Below are 18,808 nucleotides of genomic sequence, written 5' to 3' on the forward strand. Positions count from 1 at the left end.
GATCTCTCTCAGGGCTGGACAGAGCTGTGATAGATTGGGGACGGTCCTACACTGGGAGCAGACAGCCTTTCTTCTGCATCACGGAGCATGGGGAGCACCACGTGAGGCCGTGATGGAGGGTGGTTGTGGGGTTTGTAAGACCATAAATCTACAGTGCCATAAATCTAGACAGTGCCAGGTACTTCAGTCTCTGCCAATTGTCACTTTTGGTTGAGTTTCCCCAAATACAGACACTGTTTCTCAGAAGTCTTCATGGCTGATCTTCTTGATTTATGAGCCATGAAGGAAGAACTGATAAAGAAAGTAAATGGAAGTAGCGCTTAGAATAAAACAACATCTTGAGACCAGACTCAATTCAGTATTTCTCTTCATTAGGGCAATGCCTAACCAAGTAACTCAAATCACCATAAAACTTTAGCTTACAGATTTGTATAACTTTCCCTGAGAAACAAGTCCTACCTAAAGAGAAGAAAGCCAGGAAGGGATAAGTTAAACCTATTAATCATCTCGAGCTGTATCAAGACACTTCTTTTTAGTTAAAACTCATCCTCTGTATGAATGTGCACAGTGCTTAGACTCGAGCTTGCATGTTTCTTTGCCTCAAAACAAAATCCTGGTTAAATACCTACTCCTAGTCACAGAGCGCTTTATGTACAGAATACCAGTTGGACTTCAGAGATTAACTGCAAAGTAGTTTCCTTCATCTAAACTTAATTAATGTGCATCCTTATCAGGTCTTAGAAAATTGCTGAGAAATCACAAGGACTGTACAGAAAAGTTTCTAGAAGTATAAAGGTCTAGGATTTCTTTTCTGGTACAGAAAAGATAAAAATTTGTGTTCCTATATACTCTCTAATAGTCTAATAAACTGAAACTATCTGATTTTCTATTAAAGGCCAAAAGGCAAGAATTCAAACAGAAATGTCTTCTATCACTATGTTCTGTACATAAAGTAATGTATAGATGCAATAAGAAAGTTAATTGCTTTCACGTTGCTTGGAGTGCACATGGAAGAAAATTAAAACAACCTGATTGCTATCTCTAATTAGAATTTCTGAGGAACAACATTGTGGAGATGGATTGTCAGCTTCCTCAAGCATTTCCTATTCACACCAGTCAAATTTATGCACCCCCTTTCCAACTAGTACCTTAATCGCCTTTCCATAACTAACAAACTAGTGCTGTCTGCTGGTTTATTTTAATTCAGAGTCAGAGGGATGCTAACACCCATCTACCGATGAGCAGCTGGCCAATTGGGTAAATCACTGTGTTGCAGTGATGTCCAAACACTGCTACATGGTGTGTTTCTATTATGAGATTAAATCCGTTACGATCATCACCTGAGTGGCCAGGGTACCTCTGGTTAGAGGAGAAAAGCAGGTAAAAGAAACCAAACATGTTTTGCAAATGATGTGTCTGTTGTAAAACACTCAGATACACAAGGCGGCTTTCATCAATACCTCTGCTTTACTCTTAGGGTCCTTTGACAATTTGGGCTAGGTTTGGTTGCCAAATGCAGTCTCCTCTTACTGCACTGAATCCAAACAGGAGGCTGTCAAGTCAAGCGCAGCAGAAGCTGGGCAGAAGGGACAGCTGAAGGATGGGGTAGGATGATGTGAAATCTTGCCCCTGCCAGGCTGTAGTTCACATACACTTTCCTGCTTGTCTTCAGTCAGATCAAAATCTAAAGTTTCTTCATTATTCCATGATAAGAAGTTTTAAATTATCATCCAGCACCATTACGAACCATATCCTGGGCTGCAACACAAGGAGCGTGGGCAGCAGGTCAGGGAGGTGATTCTGCTCTGGTGAGCCCCCCCTGCAGTGCTGGTCCAGCTCTGGTTCCTCAGCACAGGACACACATGGACCTGCTGGAGAGGGGCCAGAGGAGCCACAGGAATGATCCAAGGCTGGAACAGCTCTGCTGGGAGGACAGGCTGAGAGAGCTGGGTGTTCAGCTGGAGAAGAGAAGGCTCTGGGGAGACCTTAGTGCGGCCTTTCAGTGCTTAAAAGGGGCCGATAAGAAAGATGGGGACAGACTTTTTAGCAGGGCATGTTGTGATAGGACAAGGAGTGATTCTTCAAAACTAAAGCAGAGGAGATTTAGACTAGATAGAAGGAAGGAATTTTTCTTACAATGAGGGTGATGAAACCCTGTCCCAGGTTCCCAGAGAGGTGGTGGATGAACCATCCCTGGAGACATCCCAGGCCAGGCTGGACGGGGCTCTGAGCAACCTGAGCTGGTGAAGATGTCCCTGCTCATGGCAGGGGTGGCACTGGATGAACTTTGGGGGTCCCTTCCAACCCAAACCATTCTATGACTCTACGATCAGGTGTCATCCCTGAGTACCAAACTATGAAAAATTCAAACTCATAGAAAGCAAGAAATTAGAAACTAGGATATACAAACTCAAACTGTGTTTTCCCTACGTAGCCAAGCAAAGCAAATGGAAAACTTATGCTGCCAGTTGTCAGCTCTCCCAAAGTTAACTGGATTTATTGGAAGACAGAGGGGTTCCTAGAAGGGTCAGCACAATTCTGACTGTAGTGGAGACCATCCCACCTTTCTTGGGACAGAAAACCCCTCGGCCTGGGCACCTGGGTGCTAATGAGTTGTTTAGATGTGTGGTTTGTGGGCTGACAAGTAGCACAGGATGAATACACACACACACAACAACAGAGAGGCTGTAAAACACAGCGTGTTCTGCCCGTGGCACAGACCGACAGACTCTAAGGCGGGTGTAAATAAGAGTTGGTGGTTGGTACAAACAGGCAGAACTAAACTGTGCTCTTCTGCGGGTGTATTGTGCTATTTCTCCCTGCTCATTTGGTGCTGCTCACCCTAATGTTCTCTGTCTTGGTTTCAGAATTTTCAATTATTCTAAACACAGTTTTCTGTGAGAAGAACAACACATCACCCTGCCACCTCTAACGATTTTAATGAAGGGTTTCCTTACCAGAGTTGTTTTAAGCAAAGACATAAGTGTTCATCAGAGGAGCTAATAGCTATGCAGGCATTTCTGTGGTTGGGAAAAGGTGCAGCAGGTTACATGATCTGGAGCATTTCTATGCATACACAGCATTACTCCATATGCGACCTAAATGGGATGTAAACTGTAGCTATGCATCAAACAGTGGATTGCATTCTAGTTTCCCCCGACTGCACTGACCAGAAGCTGCTATTTACACCTGCCAGGTTCAGGATCCTCTACAGGCAGCAGAGAACTGAGACCACTCTCTACCAAATAAACTGCAAGATGCCCATGGATATTGAATCCTCCTACCCCACCACTTCTCCAAAACTGTGCTCTTCTGCTGATGGCAAAAATAGATGAGGAACAAGAAGCCTTCCCAGACCCAGTTTAACTCACATTATATTCTGTATTTGATCTCCGATGGGACTGCAGCACTGGACAGCGGGTGGACTCATTACTGAGAGTTGGGGATCCTGCTAAGGCTGATGAGAGACACATTTTGACTGTATAAAGGGCACATAAAACCAGTAAAATCTGTCCATCAGATTCCCAATTATGAACATAGCCTGAAAGCTCTCCTCTGCCGATTCCCACTCACCTCTGAAATGGAGAAAGTAAATCAGGTCCAGGCTCTTGGGCTGCCTCCACACTTCCATCAAGTGCCCCAGTTAAATTTCAGCAAAGAGCACTGAGGTGAATGAGAGATTTTTTTTTTTTTACCATCTCCAAAATTCTTGAAAAAGCAGCCCTATTAATACCTGGACATGTCACTGTTCCAAAAAGGATAACTAAAGTATGTTTTCAAAGGGAGAGCTGTAGCAGAATTAAGCAGTACGATACATTAAATAGAAATTACCTCGAAAAACATGGTTGGCAATATACCAGAAGTACTTTTCGCACACAAAAATCAAAGTAATGAAGGAATTTGCTGCCCAATAGCTACGCCTTTGCACCTTCTGTGCTAACCACAGCGGTGCCATTTAGTTTTTGCTTATACAAATGTTAGCTGAAGAGTAAAAGGTTTGCATCAGTTAACACTTCATGCAATGAACTGACCAGAAGTTTGGCTTTTTTTAAATGATCAAGTGTAATAGCGGGATCTTAGCACTACAAGAAGGATTTAAAACTGACTAAAAAGTAGGAGCTGACACGCTGATGGACACCGTTCAGGATGGTGGTGTTGGATGGCAGGTGGGAAATTTTTCATACAAACATTTTTCACCGAAATTAAGAAAACCAAATGTTTTCAAATTCTTATTCAAGTTAAGCACAACAAACAGGCAAAAGTAAATCAGCTTTTTAAAAGCATGTGAACTTTTAGCAACTTCCCTAGAGAAAACTACAGAGCAATAGAAATACTTCCCCTATTGATGACACGAGATAAATCAGCGTATCTTCTCCCACATCATGAACCTGCACAGGAACTCGGGTTCTTGCTTCGGACTGTCAGAAGTACCGCAGTGATCAGCAGGACAAAATGCAATGCTATGATAAGCCTAGCAATCTCCAAAGATGGATACAGAATTTCACCAGCAGGTACATGTAGTTGTGGAGTAAAGGCGTAAAGATGAAACAGCATCAGGTGCCCAAGGGCTTTACACTAAATGTCAGCAGAACCTTCTTCCCCATCCCTCTGTGCCTTCCAACTCTTTTTGTTCAAAAGTCAACACAATCCAGAGTAATGAAGCCATTTGGGTGAATTAACACTATTTTTGACTCCCTAAGGAAGCTCTTACAGTTATGGGTGATGCATTTTACAGCTCGACTAACAGCACTGTGCTCCCAAGCAAGAAGACAAACTGAGGGCAACTTCTCCAGTACCAGTGAGTGACAGGAGATCCTGTTTGCAACCACTGTTGTTACTCTTCTATTTTAGCCTGGAAAAAACAATGGTTGCTTGATCCCGGTTGCCACCTTCTCCACACTACATGCTTTCTACAGTTGGTCCTTCCCAAGCACCCCAGGCCCCACCTTGCTGCCAGAAACATCTATCGCCAAGACCCTCCCCAGCCAAGGAGGTAAGAGATATTTGGCCCTGCATGCGGGCTGGTGTCTCACAAACTTTGCTCTAAAGCTGCCAACTAATAACCAAATAAATGTACATTATTCAGGAACATTCACCCATGAAATATTGATCTGCTACAACCACTGATATAGCCGTGGTACGCTTTCAAAAGACACCATCACAGTATGTGGGAAAGCCATGTGATAGGTTTCCAGATGTCCAGAAGAAGAAAACAGCGTTGACCTCAAGAGCATCAATGCAGATCACAAGGACCAACATTTGAGCTGCTTGTGTTGCGTCTGTCAGTCACTCAGAAAGAGCGAGGGTGGGCTGAGCTGCTGCACTTACCCCGTGCACTCACAGAGCAAATGTTCCTGCAAAGAACCAAAAAGCCCCAAGATGTGCTTGGCACTCCTGATCAACACAGCTGTATGACTCTCTCACTGTAACACCCTATGCCCTCAGGAAAGCCAGTTTCATTAAGACACCGTGTGGGTAGTCCAGCAAATCACTCATCTGTAAACAATTTAATTAGAAGCCCGTCCTCAGAGTAATGTGCTAGTACAACAGCAGCCCACAGCAAGAGAATATTAATAGCCCTGTGTGTTATCAGGGAAAACGCTCCAGTTTGGGCTCAGAGAGGAACCTTTGATACTTCAGCTGTTTTTACCACTGTCATCGATCCTTTATACTCTCTACAGCAAGTCATTTACTGTCCTCTGCCTTCGTTCCTCCACCCGTGAAGAGGCCATAAACGTATTTAGTCACCTTGAACAATTCTCGACTTGCAAAAAGGAAACCCACATATAAGCAGAGGTGTTATTCCTGTCACACAGAATACCTTGTTCTCTGTTAGGATCACACTGTTTTTAACCATACAATTCATTATGTGATTTCAAGAGAAGGTATAATGGTACAAATAGGTGTAGGAAACAGCACGTCTTTTGCTTCTTTGGCGTGATTCTTAATGGGTTAACTTACCTTCACTATTGAAATGATGTTTTTCCGATGAGGAACTTGAGATGAGCCTCAAAATGCAGAGATGGTTGACTTACAGCACTCTGGTGTCAGTGACAATTGTTCGCTACAGACGTAAGTTGATCCGACAGGTAACGACCTTACCAGAAGTAAAACCAGCTGAAACAACAGGACACTTGGCAGTAATTTTCGATGCAAGACAAATAGCTGGATATTGTGCAGCTGAATAGCTTGAATGATAGATGGCCACTGTAAAACAACAAACATCATATAGGAGCTGACAGCAGGAATGAAAACACTGTGTTCAGTTTTATAGCAACAACAAAAATGTGACCGAGCTGCAGTTGTTAAACTGGCGACAGGTGATGCTTCAGACTGGCTAAAAGTCATTTTTGAACTGCTGGCCAATGAATTTGGCATTAGTCATTTAAATGTGAGGGGAATCCCTGGGACTTTCAAGTTCTTCCTCTGCTCGTGCTACACCAAGAGCCGACACGGGGATTTCAGCCGACGCCACAGGAACCACAGCACAGCTTTATAACCAAGACCTGCAGCACCGCATCACCCGCTTTGTGGAAGAACACAAGGACCACTGAGCTGGGGACTGTCATTCAAAGCCCTGTCAATACCACTCATATCAACACCATCAGCAACCAGAGACAGCAAAACAAGCAGGTTGGAAAGGTGATGCGCAGCAAAGCCACAGCAGGGCTGTCGCCGGGCTAATAATTCCCATTAAGACTGAAATAAAACCAAAAGATCAGGCTTCAAGGTAGCAGTGCCCCTTCGACCCTACGGCATCTTCCATCTCACAAATCCTGATAAGCAAACTCCGCTGGAGAGCTGGCTCCCCTTCATCCCCATCTTTTTTCAGCATGCATGGGTTTAAACATTGCTCTCCTCCTCCTCTTCTGTTTGCTTTTCCTTAGAAACTCTCATTCTTGTTTTGGAAAAGGTTAAAGCAATCCCAAATGAATTCATAAAGCTATTGAGGAGTTTGGTCTTTGCCTTCAGTGGCAACAGATACAGGCTCAGGAACAGGAATTACAGTCACTCATGAACTAACAGCTGCCTTTAGGATAATAAGACAGAATCCTAAAATCTGAATTTCCTGTTATTGAACTACAAAGCTATAATAAATGCCTTAGTTGATGTCCCTAGCCCTTGATAAACCACAATATACCAAGCCATTGTAGCATTGCTTGTTAGAAGGAAGAAATTTTGACAGCTCAGTGAAGATAAGGAGAAAAATAACTTTAAGAGCAGAACCATGTAACACAAACAAGGAAGGAACCAAGAGCAGCTACGGTCCAGGAGTCAGATGATCTCAAAGACGTCAAAAGAAGATCTTTAAACATAAGCAATACTGTCACAAACAGCAGCAATGCGAAATGAACCTGCTCAGTTCTGACACTGCACATCAACTCAGCGCCTTTGAAAATGTGTAATATTCGGACTCACACAAATTACATCGGGCAGTTAAAACACAGCATCACCAAGTACAACTGAATAATGTGGAAAGGATGCGTGGAAAGAATAAACACTCACAGTTTATCTGATCATGACTGTTACACTCAATTTAGTGCTACTATCAGCTGGTAATTGGTAAATGGATGTTTGAATCGACTCAAATTCAGGACAAGATGAAAACATTACCAGAAATTTCATTAAGAAATGCAGGATCTTTCCCTGCTTCTAGGAGTAAACAGGTTTTTCAAGCCTTTTAGGGGTTTTAGTCCTAAGCTGATGCTCTCAGACTCAGAAGACGACTGATGTTTCTCAAGAATCACAGAATCTCAGAATGTCAGGGATTGGAAAGGACCTCAAAAGCTCATCCAGTGCAATCCCCCCATGGAGCAGGAACACCCAGATGAGGTTACACAGGAAGGTGTCCAGGCGGGTTGGAATGTCTGCAGAGAAGGAGACTCCACAACCTCCCTGGGCAGCCTGGGCCAGGCTCTGGCACCCTCACCAGGAAGAAGTTTCTTCCCAGATTTAAGTGGAACCTTTTGTGTTCCAGTTTGTACCCATTGCCCCTTGTCCTATCATTGGTTGTCACCGAGAAGAGCCTGGCTCCATCCTCCTGACACTCACCCTTTATATATCTGTAAACATTAATGAGGTCACCCCTCAGTCTCCTCCAAGCTAAAGAGCCCCAGCTCCCTCAGCCTTTCCTCACACGGGAGATGCTCCACTCCTTTCAGCATCTTTGTTGCCCTGCGCTGGACTCTCTCCAGCAGTTCCCTGTCCTTCTGGAACTGAGAGGCCCAGAACTGGACACAATATTCCAGGTGTGGTCTCACCAGGGCAGAGTAGAGGGGAAGGAGAACCCCTCTGGACCTAATAACCACCCCCCTTCTAATACACCCCAGAAGGTTCAGCAAACAGAGACCAGAGAGATCATCAGAAAATCTGAGCCCGAGCTTGTGAGACAGATTGGAGTTTCTGAGAAGAAAACTCTTCTCACCGAAGTTCCACTGCGTATCCTGATCTGCGAGGATTTTTCTTCCTTAAAAGAAAGAGGCGGTGCCACAAAATAATTTACCTGACCTATTTTAGACCCGTGTGATTGCATTCACGGGCACGTACTTCTCTCCTAGGATTATGACGGGAGCCAAAACTGATGAGCTCAGATTTAAGTATCTTTGAGGCTCAAAGGCAAACAGATTAATTCTGTCCTAAAAAATAAGACCTCATCTCAGGGTGACAACCCTGTTTTCTCAGCACACAGCAGTGAGTTACTTGAGCATCCACTAAGGAATCAAGAATATCCAATGTGAGGACTCTTCTTCTTGCGTGCAAGCTGCCACCTTCAGGAGAAGGAATGGTTGTAAAGTAACAAGTTTTTCATCATACAACCCCTTCCAGGTGGATTTGCTCACATCTGTCTCTATTCTGCTGCCCAGAGAGCTGAAAAGCTGTGACAACATGGTCAACAAGACAATAAAATAAAGAAAAATATCTAGAGCAAGAGATATGTTAGTGTTGGCCAGGAATGTCTTCCTCGTCAGTACTCACCACATCAGAGATCATCTGGATTGAAGATAATTAGCATCTGCTCTTAATTATTGCTGCGAAGGTCAGGTAGCATGAGTGCATCTCTGACAGCACATAAAATCGGTTAAAATATGAGGTTTATTGGAGTTTCACCCACAAAACCAAAGTGCACGTTGACCAAACACTTCTGAGAAGATTTTTTTTTAATTAAATGAAAACTTATTCTCCAAAAGAAAACCAACCAACCAACCAACAAAAATGAAGGTGAAGAATCCTGGAAGCACTTCCCTGTAATCCCAAAAGAAAGCTAAACCCCAACCAGTACCAATCTGAAAGTGCAGCTTAACAGTGGCACTTAATTTGCAGTTCTTCAGTTTGGGGATTGAAATGCGTTATTTTCCACACACACAAAAAGTCTCCATTCATGAAGAAGTGCTTAGTAAAAAATGTTTTTTGGACTAATCTAGTCTGGCTGAGAAAATGGCAAGCAGCCCATCATGAAATTTAACAATGGAAAGTGTAGAGTCCTGCATCTGGGCAGGAACAACCCCAGGTTCCAGTATAGGTTGGGAAATTACATATTAGAGAGCAGTGTAGGGGAAAGGGACCTGGGGGTCCTGGGACAGCAGGATGACCATGAGCCAGCACTGGGCCCTTGTGGCCAGGAAGGCCAATGGCATCTTGGGGTGTATTACAAGGGGGGTGGTTAGTAGATCGAGAGAGGTCCTCCTGCCCCTCTACTCCGCCCTGGTGAGACCACACCTGGAATATTGTGTCCAGTTCTGGGCCCCTCAGTTCCAGAAGGACAGGGAACTGCTGGAGAGAGTCCAGCGCAGGGCAACGAAGATGATTAAGGGAGCGGAGCATCTCCCTTATGAAGAAAGGCTGAGGGAGCTGGGGCTCTTTAGTTTGGAGAAGAGAAGACTGAGGGGTGACCTTATTAATGTTTATAAATATATAAAGGGTGAGTGCCATGAGGATGGAGCCAGGCTCTTCTCGGTGGCAAACAATGATAGGACAAGGGGTAATGGGATCAAGCTGGAACACAAGAGGTTCCACTTAAATTTGAGAAGAAACTTCTTCTCAGTGAGGGTGACAGAGCACTGGAACAGGCTGCCCAGGGAGGTTGTGGAGTCTCCTTCTCTGGAGACATTCAAAACCCGCCTGGACATGTTCCTGTGTGACCTCACCCAGGCGTTCCTGCTCCAGCAGGGGGATTGGACTAGATGATCTTTTGACGTCCCTTCCAATCCCAAACATACTGTGATACTGTGAATCCTCCTTGAGTCTTGTTCACTACACCCAGTCTGGGACAGCCAAAGACAAGGGGTTCTGCTCAGGGCCGGCGCCTTTCCCGTGATCTAATTGATCCCAGCTCAGCTCCCAGTTGTGCCGATCTAGAAATCATCCTCACAGCTGATGCTGCTTGGAGAGAATTTCAGCATACCCCAGTGAACAAGGAAAATGGATCATTCTAATTCATTTAAACTTGCCTCATTTAAAGAAAGGTGGCGTTTACTTTGATATCCACACCGTGCGTGTGCTCTTGCCTGTTAGGTTCATTCTCCAGCTTACAAGTGCTGAGCCTTATTACACTCTGCCTGATCACAAAATACAGTAACCAAGTCATTGGCACTTTTCTCTGCTTACATGCATTAAAATAATAATAATAGTAATAATAATGCCTAATTCAGGGCATCTCACTTCAAGTAGCAGCTGCTTTGAGAAGCTGCAGAACTATCTCCCTGAAGGCAGCAGAAATGCAAACTCAATCCTGAAAAACAAAGGCGACCTGTGAGCACCAACCCATAAGGTACCTGAATGATCTCCCTGGGCTGCTGATGCGCCTGCTGATTGCTGGAGCAGAGATAAAATAGCTGCAGAGAGACAGATCTACTTCCACGTAATTTATTATTCATGCATAAAAGTTTAATGTACCTATTTGAACAATTAAAGCGCGCTCTCTGGAGCGTGATTGTCTTTTTGCTTCTGAAGACGCAATGGCTCGTGAATCAGTAAGGGCTATGGCCAGGACCCCAACATGCATTTAATCACGAGTTGCTTGTTTCTCTGTACACACCCAGGAGGGAGAAATAGCTTTAATAATAGACACTATTAGAGAAAGATTTTAAGAAAATTAGGAACCTCACTCAAATCTCCCCAGGCTTCTGGGACAAATTTGCTCACAGCTGGAAGCCTAATACATTTAAGGGTGGCTGATCCTACTCTAATACAATTTTTATAAGATTTTTGCTGTCCTGCTATAAAAGCCCGTGGCGCAAATCATGATTGGAACAAGCAGACCTTCCCTTGGGAAAGAACTGAGTTGGCTTCGCTGCAGTTGACTTTGTGTAATTTTTCGGATATTTATATCCATGCAGTGTAACTGATGATAGCACTGATCTGTTGCCCAATTACATTTAGCCCCAGAAGAGGAACGGGGAATTAACTTCAGTGTTACCTTCGGTTATTAAGACTTTGGAGTACTCATGACCCAGCGTCTCCAACTCACAGGACAGATTTAAATCACTATTCTTCAAAGATTTGCTTGCTTTGTTTTTCATTGAGCATACAGTCTGGCCTATGAAACAGAAAGCAATGCTTGGCTTTGAAAAAATAACAATGCTAAACTCATCATCTACTGATTTTAATTTGTTTTTCAGTGCTATTCCACTGCTATGCAAACCATGATGGCAACTGCATCTAGCAGCGTGTTTAATTCTGCTTTACAATTTCTTTACCCCATTTGGGAACACACAGGTTCAAAAGTCTGCGTCTTGCCCAATGCTGGGAATTGTATTCCTCGTTCAGAAAAATGACTACGCAAAGAAACTACTTCAAGCAGAGTTGCCCAAAAAGTCTTCCCATTGCCACTGAAAGGAGCTGTTTTGTCACAGCTAATCTCTTCTGTCCATTTAATAATTTCATCAAGACATCCATGCAAATTTTTTAGGTCCAAGACAGAAGAAAACTGGGGCAGAGGGGAACAGGGAGAACACATACAGACACGAAAAATAGTTATTGCAATTTTAAACCATCTTCTGCTTGAAGTTAAAAGACACAGGGGCTTTAATGTTCATGCAATGCACATAGCAGGCAGGTTCCAGCTGCCAGGCCTTATTTGCGGCAATGCTCCAGAACAAATTGTTCCATTTATAGTTCCGTAAAGCCATCCGGAGAAATAGAAAAGTCAAGCTGGGTTTTTCCTTCTCACATGCACCCATCAGGAGGAAAGATTCTCAAAGAGAACTAGATGCTACATACATCTCTACAATGAAAGCCGCACTGAGGTTACGTGATGTTAACTCATGCAAAAGAGTGAAATTAAAAGACTAAGGGAAAAAAACCTGTTAAATATGGAAGACTGCAAAACCCACCACCCTACACTACAGAAAGAATATAAGCTGACCTTGTATTCTTACACATGGACAACTTATATTTTTAAATATTATTCTGACATTAAGAACTGAAACATTGGCTTAAAAATTATGATATTTTTTCAAAACAAACTGGAGAGTGTTTGTCATTGTCACCCAACAGCCCGAGGCTCATGTTTCTTCAGCAACTATAGTAGAAGCCTTTTCCTAAAATATAAATCAGGTTCGTGTAAAAAAAAAAAAAAAAAAAAAAAAAAAAACAAAAAAAAACCAAAAAAAAAAACAAACAAACAAAAAAAAAAAAACACAGAAAAAAAAACCACAGGAAAAAAAAAAAAACAAGAGCAGGACAAAGATCTGGAACCTTAAGAAAATAAAATAACCTGTTTGAAATATTTGGCATCACTCCGTCACTGAAAATGCACAGGTTCGACTTATGCTGGTAAATTAAACAGAGTTTGATAAGAACAGGCTGTTCCATTCAAGTGGGTCTCTGCGCCAAAGGAGGGTTTTGAGCACATTTAATTGCTATAACCACCCAGAACTGACATGGGAAGCAAGATGTTGCATTTTGAAGTTAATATAAAGTTTGATATTACCTTTAAAGAGAGTCATCCAAGTGCACAGAAAATTAAATGACATTTAGTGTACTTGTTGTAACTCAGCAGAAAGAAGCCTACGTTTCCCATTCGGGGATTCAACTAACAGTTCAGCACTATTTTGCTTTTTCAAATAGTTCCATTCTCATCCATTTTGAATAGCATCAACATCGGTTTATCTTCATTACAACTAAACAACTGAAGTTCTTCAGAGCAGCGCTGATTGCAGAGGTTCTCTGAGTACATTATTTTCAGATATACAAAAAGAAAACGTTTAAATCCTACTGTTTGTGTAAGACATAATAACATCACAAAGGCTCCCATCTCCATTCCATGGAGATGAAGAATCCAGAGCATCTAGCTAAGATGTCTCTGGTGTGAGGAAGAGTGCAAAATATAAGCAAGTTTAACAGTGCAAGGCTGCCTACTGAAGCTTCTCTGCTTTCACTTCCTTAATACTCCAATTTAAGGGTTGTCTGCTCAAGATTTGAGCTGCCCTGACTAGTCACCGCATGATAAACTCTGGGCTGAGGGAGAGAAACAAACATAATATACCAGCAGCATTCCACTGGACAGCATCCCGTAATAGCATTTCCCATGAGAGGTGACTGGCTCCTCAAAGCCAGAGAATCGTAAACTACATATCCATGAACTACACGTTACAGGAAAATAGTTTGTAATCCCCCTGTTAATCCTTGGCATCAGGGGCACACACAGTGTAATTACAGACTGCAGCAGAATAATTTGAAAACTCTCTTCCACACGGCCATAATTATATCCTAGCTCTAATCCTTTAATTGCCAATATCATCTAATGCATTATGGACATACTCTATGACTAGATGAACAAATGCACTAAAACATTTTGCAAGTAAGCCGCCGTAAAAGCGACAGCACAGCCAGTGATGCAGGCTATTAAACAAGAATCATGATTAACAAGCGTCAGAATACACAGCCGCGAAACGTCAGGATTTCTACTCTCGCTTTGCATATTTGTTGCACCAATAGTTGGTTTTCTGGAGTACCTTTCTGGATGCACAAATTAAAACTGCTGAAAGAAATTTGTGTCATAAATTGCCACTTACATCAATCAACTGTCAAGCAAATGGCAGAAACAGATTTCTAGCAATTCTTTGGCAAGAAATTAAGAGGACTGAAACTACAGTAGATGCTGACCCAGTCCGAAATGGAGTGAAACCAAAATAGACCATATACCCAAGTGCTAGTAAGGATTACTCCTCTGGTCATCTCTTATGCTCTTCACATTGATAGTGTCAACATTTTGGTTTTACCCTGGAAAACCAGAGCCAAGGAAGCTGACACAGTTTGCTTAAACCTTTTGCTTATCTACAGTCTAAGAACATGTACAACATATGGGACTGGAAAGCAAAAACTGAAAAGATAATTGGGAACCTAGCCATTATTCTCAAGTAGGTAACACAGTGTTCAAGGACCTCTTCACTGATCCAAGAGTTACTTGTATTTGTAACCAATGATTACTACTACAAACGTATAAACAGTCCAAACGCAGAAAATAAAACCTTGCCCGCTCCAGACCTGGATGCTCCATCCAGCCTCTCACATCCTCTCCTGCTGTAAGAGGCTTCAAAACCAGGAGAAACCCCTTCAGCCTGTTGAGAAGTTTCCTCAGCAGCTGCTCCTACCCCAAGGTTGGCACCTCAGAGGAGGACACCACCTGCCACATTAAAAAGGCTGAGCCCTGCCGAGTTAGTGAACTCTGAAGGAGGGTAGTCATAGAAATACAGAATCATTTTGGTTGGAAGAGACCCTTAAGGTCATTGAGTCCAATCATAACCCAACTCTAGCACTAAACCATGTCCCTAAGAACCTCGTATAAATGCCTTTTAAACCCTTCCAGAAACGGTGACTCCACCGCTGCCCTGGGCAGCCTGTTCCAATGCTTCACAACCCTTTCTGTGAAGAATTTTTTCCTGATACCCAAACTGTACCTTTCCCTGTAACACCTCTCTACCCCAAACGAATCCTGTTTCTGGATCCAAAGGACAAAAATTAGGACACAGTCATGCCCAGTATTTCCTAGGGGCTGGCTGTGTCCCTGCTCCTAATTCCTGTCACCCTAAGTGACCAGTCCAGATCAGGGGACCCTTATCACCCAGCTGCCAATTCTGGAGCTACTCTGGGTGCCCATCCCCTCAACAATGTATCTTCTATTTTGTTTTTACTACATCCTTATCAGAACTCACCCAAAGCATCTGTCTCCTGTACAAAACTACAGATTACCAGTAGAAATAGAATAACAAGCAATACATGTTTGCATTAAAAATGTATCTCTCTTTCATATACACTATCTACCACCTGTCGAAGGCAGCAAACCATTTTCCCTTTGTAAAAGTGGCTGCAACTCTTGTCGTTACCCCACAGGGTGCTAGAAAAACAATAACACGGCAAATTGCTGAAAAAGTGCTTGAGATGACTGCAGCCTCCCAGTTAAACTACCTGCTCCTTTATTTGCTGATGTACAACAGACAGAATAGGGCAGCACTTCTTAAAGTGGAGATGCACACACATCACAAACACAAGATGCACGTGATGGCAAACTCTAGATGTGTGGTGGCCTTTATCCTTATAAATACCCTTTATTGTCTGACTTTCCAAATCCACATCAGCTCATTGTTTCCCCAGCAGGCAAAGGGTTAAGCATCTCCCATTACCAGTGGCCTTACCACTTCCTTGCTCTAATTATAGAGGAAGATAAATTGGAAGCGAGGAAAAAATTCCTTCATGATTTTTCAAGTATTCACATATAACACGAGATGTCATTTTTGTCAGGAAATGTAAAATCTTTAATTTTAGAACAACTGGGAAAACGTAGCAGGCTCCTGAGACCACAAGCAAAGCAGCACCAGGTTTCAAACTAGACATAAGTAAGAAACAATGATTAATAATATAACCTAGTTACATTCATCAGCTGAACTCTAGAGAACTTAAAGAGAAATAGCACTAGAGAAGGAGAAGGAATTTGTTTAATTGTTTAGAGGTACTTAAGAACCCCATGCCTCTCCCCAAGTACAACACTTACCTTTCATTGTAACATATTGGTAAAAAATGAAAGCAATTTAAAGCCCTGAGGAATTACAAAATGTTTCCTCTTCTTACAAATTCCACCAGAGGGCAAGTTGAGAAGTGATCCAAATGTCCTGATTTAGCTTGACCTCTACTTCAACAACAGCTGGAGGCAGCAGACATTCTTAGGCTGCTCCGGAGCCTTTTATCTGCCTGGCAGGAGGGTGCTGCAAGACATGGATGTCACCAAAGCTACGCTGCTGATAGAGAGGACAAAATTTTGTTCTAGAACAGTGTGACAAGTGCTGGTACATGTGAGGAAGCCGCTGCCTCACGGGAGCTCTGTCCGGAACGCTGCGAAGCAAAACTGCCGCGCTAGCACAGCTCTACCTTGCACGTGAATAAGCTGCAGATTATGGGAGTTATTCTTAAACCAGGCAGTTAAACTAAAGCTGTGAACATGCAAGCAGGACCACAGAGGCTGTTCATTTAAATAGTTACGGTGAAAAAAACAAAAAACATCCTCAAGCCACATGGAAGACAAAACAGCACAGCACTCACCTCCACCGTTTTTCAAGGGTGCAGGGCATGAGCTCTTCTCCTCAGCAACTCTGCTGCCTCACCACACTGCTTGAGGGTCCCCAGCGCCCAGAGACCAAAAGCAGGGTAGGAATTTTTCATATTCCTCTAACTTTGAGCCTTTAAGGATTAGACGCAACATCTGTGCTAGACATGATCAATTTTTATAGTCAATTGAATGGAGAAAGCTCTGCCAGAGGATGAGCCAACCAACCTGTTTTAGGTGCATATACCAGGATGAGACGACTTTCCCTTCAGACACAATTCTGCTATTCTCTTTGACGCCAAAGTGACCGTGTCAGACATCCGCACCTGAGGATTTGACAGTAATGACAGCGCAGACAAATGCTCAGGTATACATCTCAGAGGCAGTTGCTAGGAAAAGATCAGAAGCAAGCACACAGAAGTGAAGTGATTTGCCCAAAATGATGCAGCAGGGCCAAGACTGACTTGGTAGGCGGCAGTAAGAGATGGAAAGGTTTGTAAAACGTCATAGGATCAATAACGCCAAAGGGAATTCTTTTCTACTGACTTTGGGTCAGGCCTTGAGTGTCTACAGGAAAGTCAACAGTTGTGAAACAGTAAGAACAAAAGCAGACACAGAAGCTGTGGACAAACGCTATTCTGCCTCTTTCTTCTAACACATACATTCACCTTGCAGAAAATAAACTGAAGTTGAAAAATTATATGGACGCTCCCCTTCACTGCTTCCTTTGTGGTCTTCTTTACCTTCTGCAAAAAGATGAGCAAATCAAAATGAGGTAACTAGCTATTCCTTTGCCACAGTTTTACCTGAGTTTTCATTCACTGTAATTATCTGACAGCCACCACACAGCACTTCTTGATATTATGAAACGCACTTTTCAATTAAGCAGGAGGCTACTTATCTATGCTCAGTATCCCCTGTGGTTTTAAATAAGCTTTTCACTTGTTCTGTCTCCAACACTTGTTTGGCACAACAGTAATTTTTCCAGACGAGAAAGAACCCAGTGATCATAAAGAATGAATTATTTACAGAAAGAGCAGTACTCCACGTCAAGACTAATTGTATTTAAAGTACCACACTGAATATACGCACAATGCTCTTCAGGTTCAAAAAGTCTTAAATGCTTTTAAATACTACTGAAAAAAATGAAAATAGAGGACCAGTAGCAGGAAACAATACCTTGCACTTTTAGAGCATTGACTCAAATCAAGTTAAACTTAATCATGGCTAAAACACATCATTTGCTAATTAGTTTATGGGGATAGGTAATCCCCTTTTCTAATGGGCATACGGTATCATAAACCCTCAAAGTCAGAAACCTCAATTATAAAAGTCAGAAGCCCATGTACTGCTACAAGCTCGCGGAATAGCAGCTGAAAACTGCCTGGGGGAAAAGGATCTGGGGGTGCTGGCCAACAGAGGCTGAACATGAGCCAGCATGCGCTCAGGTGGCAAAGGCGGCCAACAGCATCCTGACTTGTATCAGCAATAGTGTGGCCAGCAGGCCCAGGGCAGTGACCGTCCCCCTGTACTGGCCACTGGGGACAACAAACCTCAAATCACAGAATGTCAGGGATTAGAAGGGACCTCGAAAGCTCATCCAGTGCAATCCCCCCGCTGGAGCAGGAACACCCAGATAAGGTTACACAGGAAGGTGTCCAGGCAGGTTGGAATGTCTGCAGAGAAGGAGACTCCACAACCTCCCTGGGCAGCCTGTTCCAACCACACAATTAAAATAAAAAACAGTCAGCAAGGCAAAAGAAAAGGGTCTGACAACTCACATTTGCATCTCTCCTCTGACACATCTCATCTTAGTTTTTTCCCCCCCCAATGACTGTTTTAAACTCTCTTGGTCTGTAGTGAATGGTAGGTCAGCCTTCCAAAAAGTTGAACAATGGGAAAACTCAGGTTCATGTCATTCAAACATCCTGTATTAGCTTTATTACTATCCATGTTTTTTTAATGCAAAGAAAACATAAAAACACATGAGGAAATATGCTCAATGTGAGTCTTGCTTACTTTTGAAATAAGTTTTTTTTCCCCAAAAATGGGTTGCCTACATCTTACGTCAAAAGCGTCCAGTGAAAATACCAGCTCCTGCCAACTCAAAGATATCTCAATTCCTAGTTAAAACCGGTGGCATGTCACATGCAAGTACGCCACATGCCCAGCATTCCCTATTTTGTAGCACCAAGTGAGCACGCCAGCATTTTGGCCCACACTTGCTCAATGCACTAAACACGTCCATCTTCCTCTGCAGCCTGACTC

This window comes from Streptopelia decaocto (genome assembly GCF_964273445.1).
Source record: "Streptopelia decaocto genome assembly, chromosome: 2".
In the NCBI taxonomy this organism is placed as follows: Eukaryota; Metazoa; Chordata; class Aves; order Columbiformes; family Columbidae; genus Streptopelia; species Streptopelia decaocto.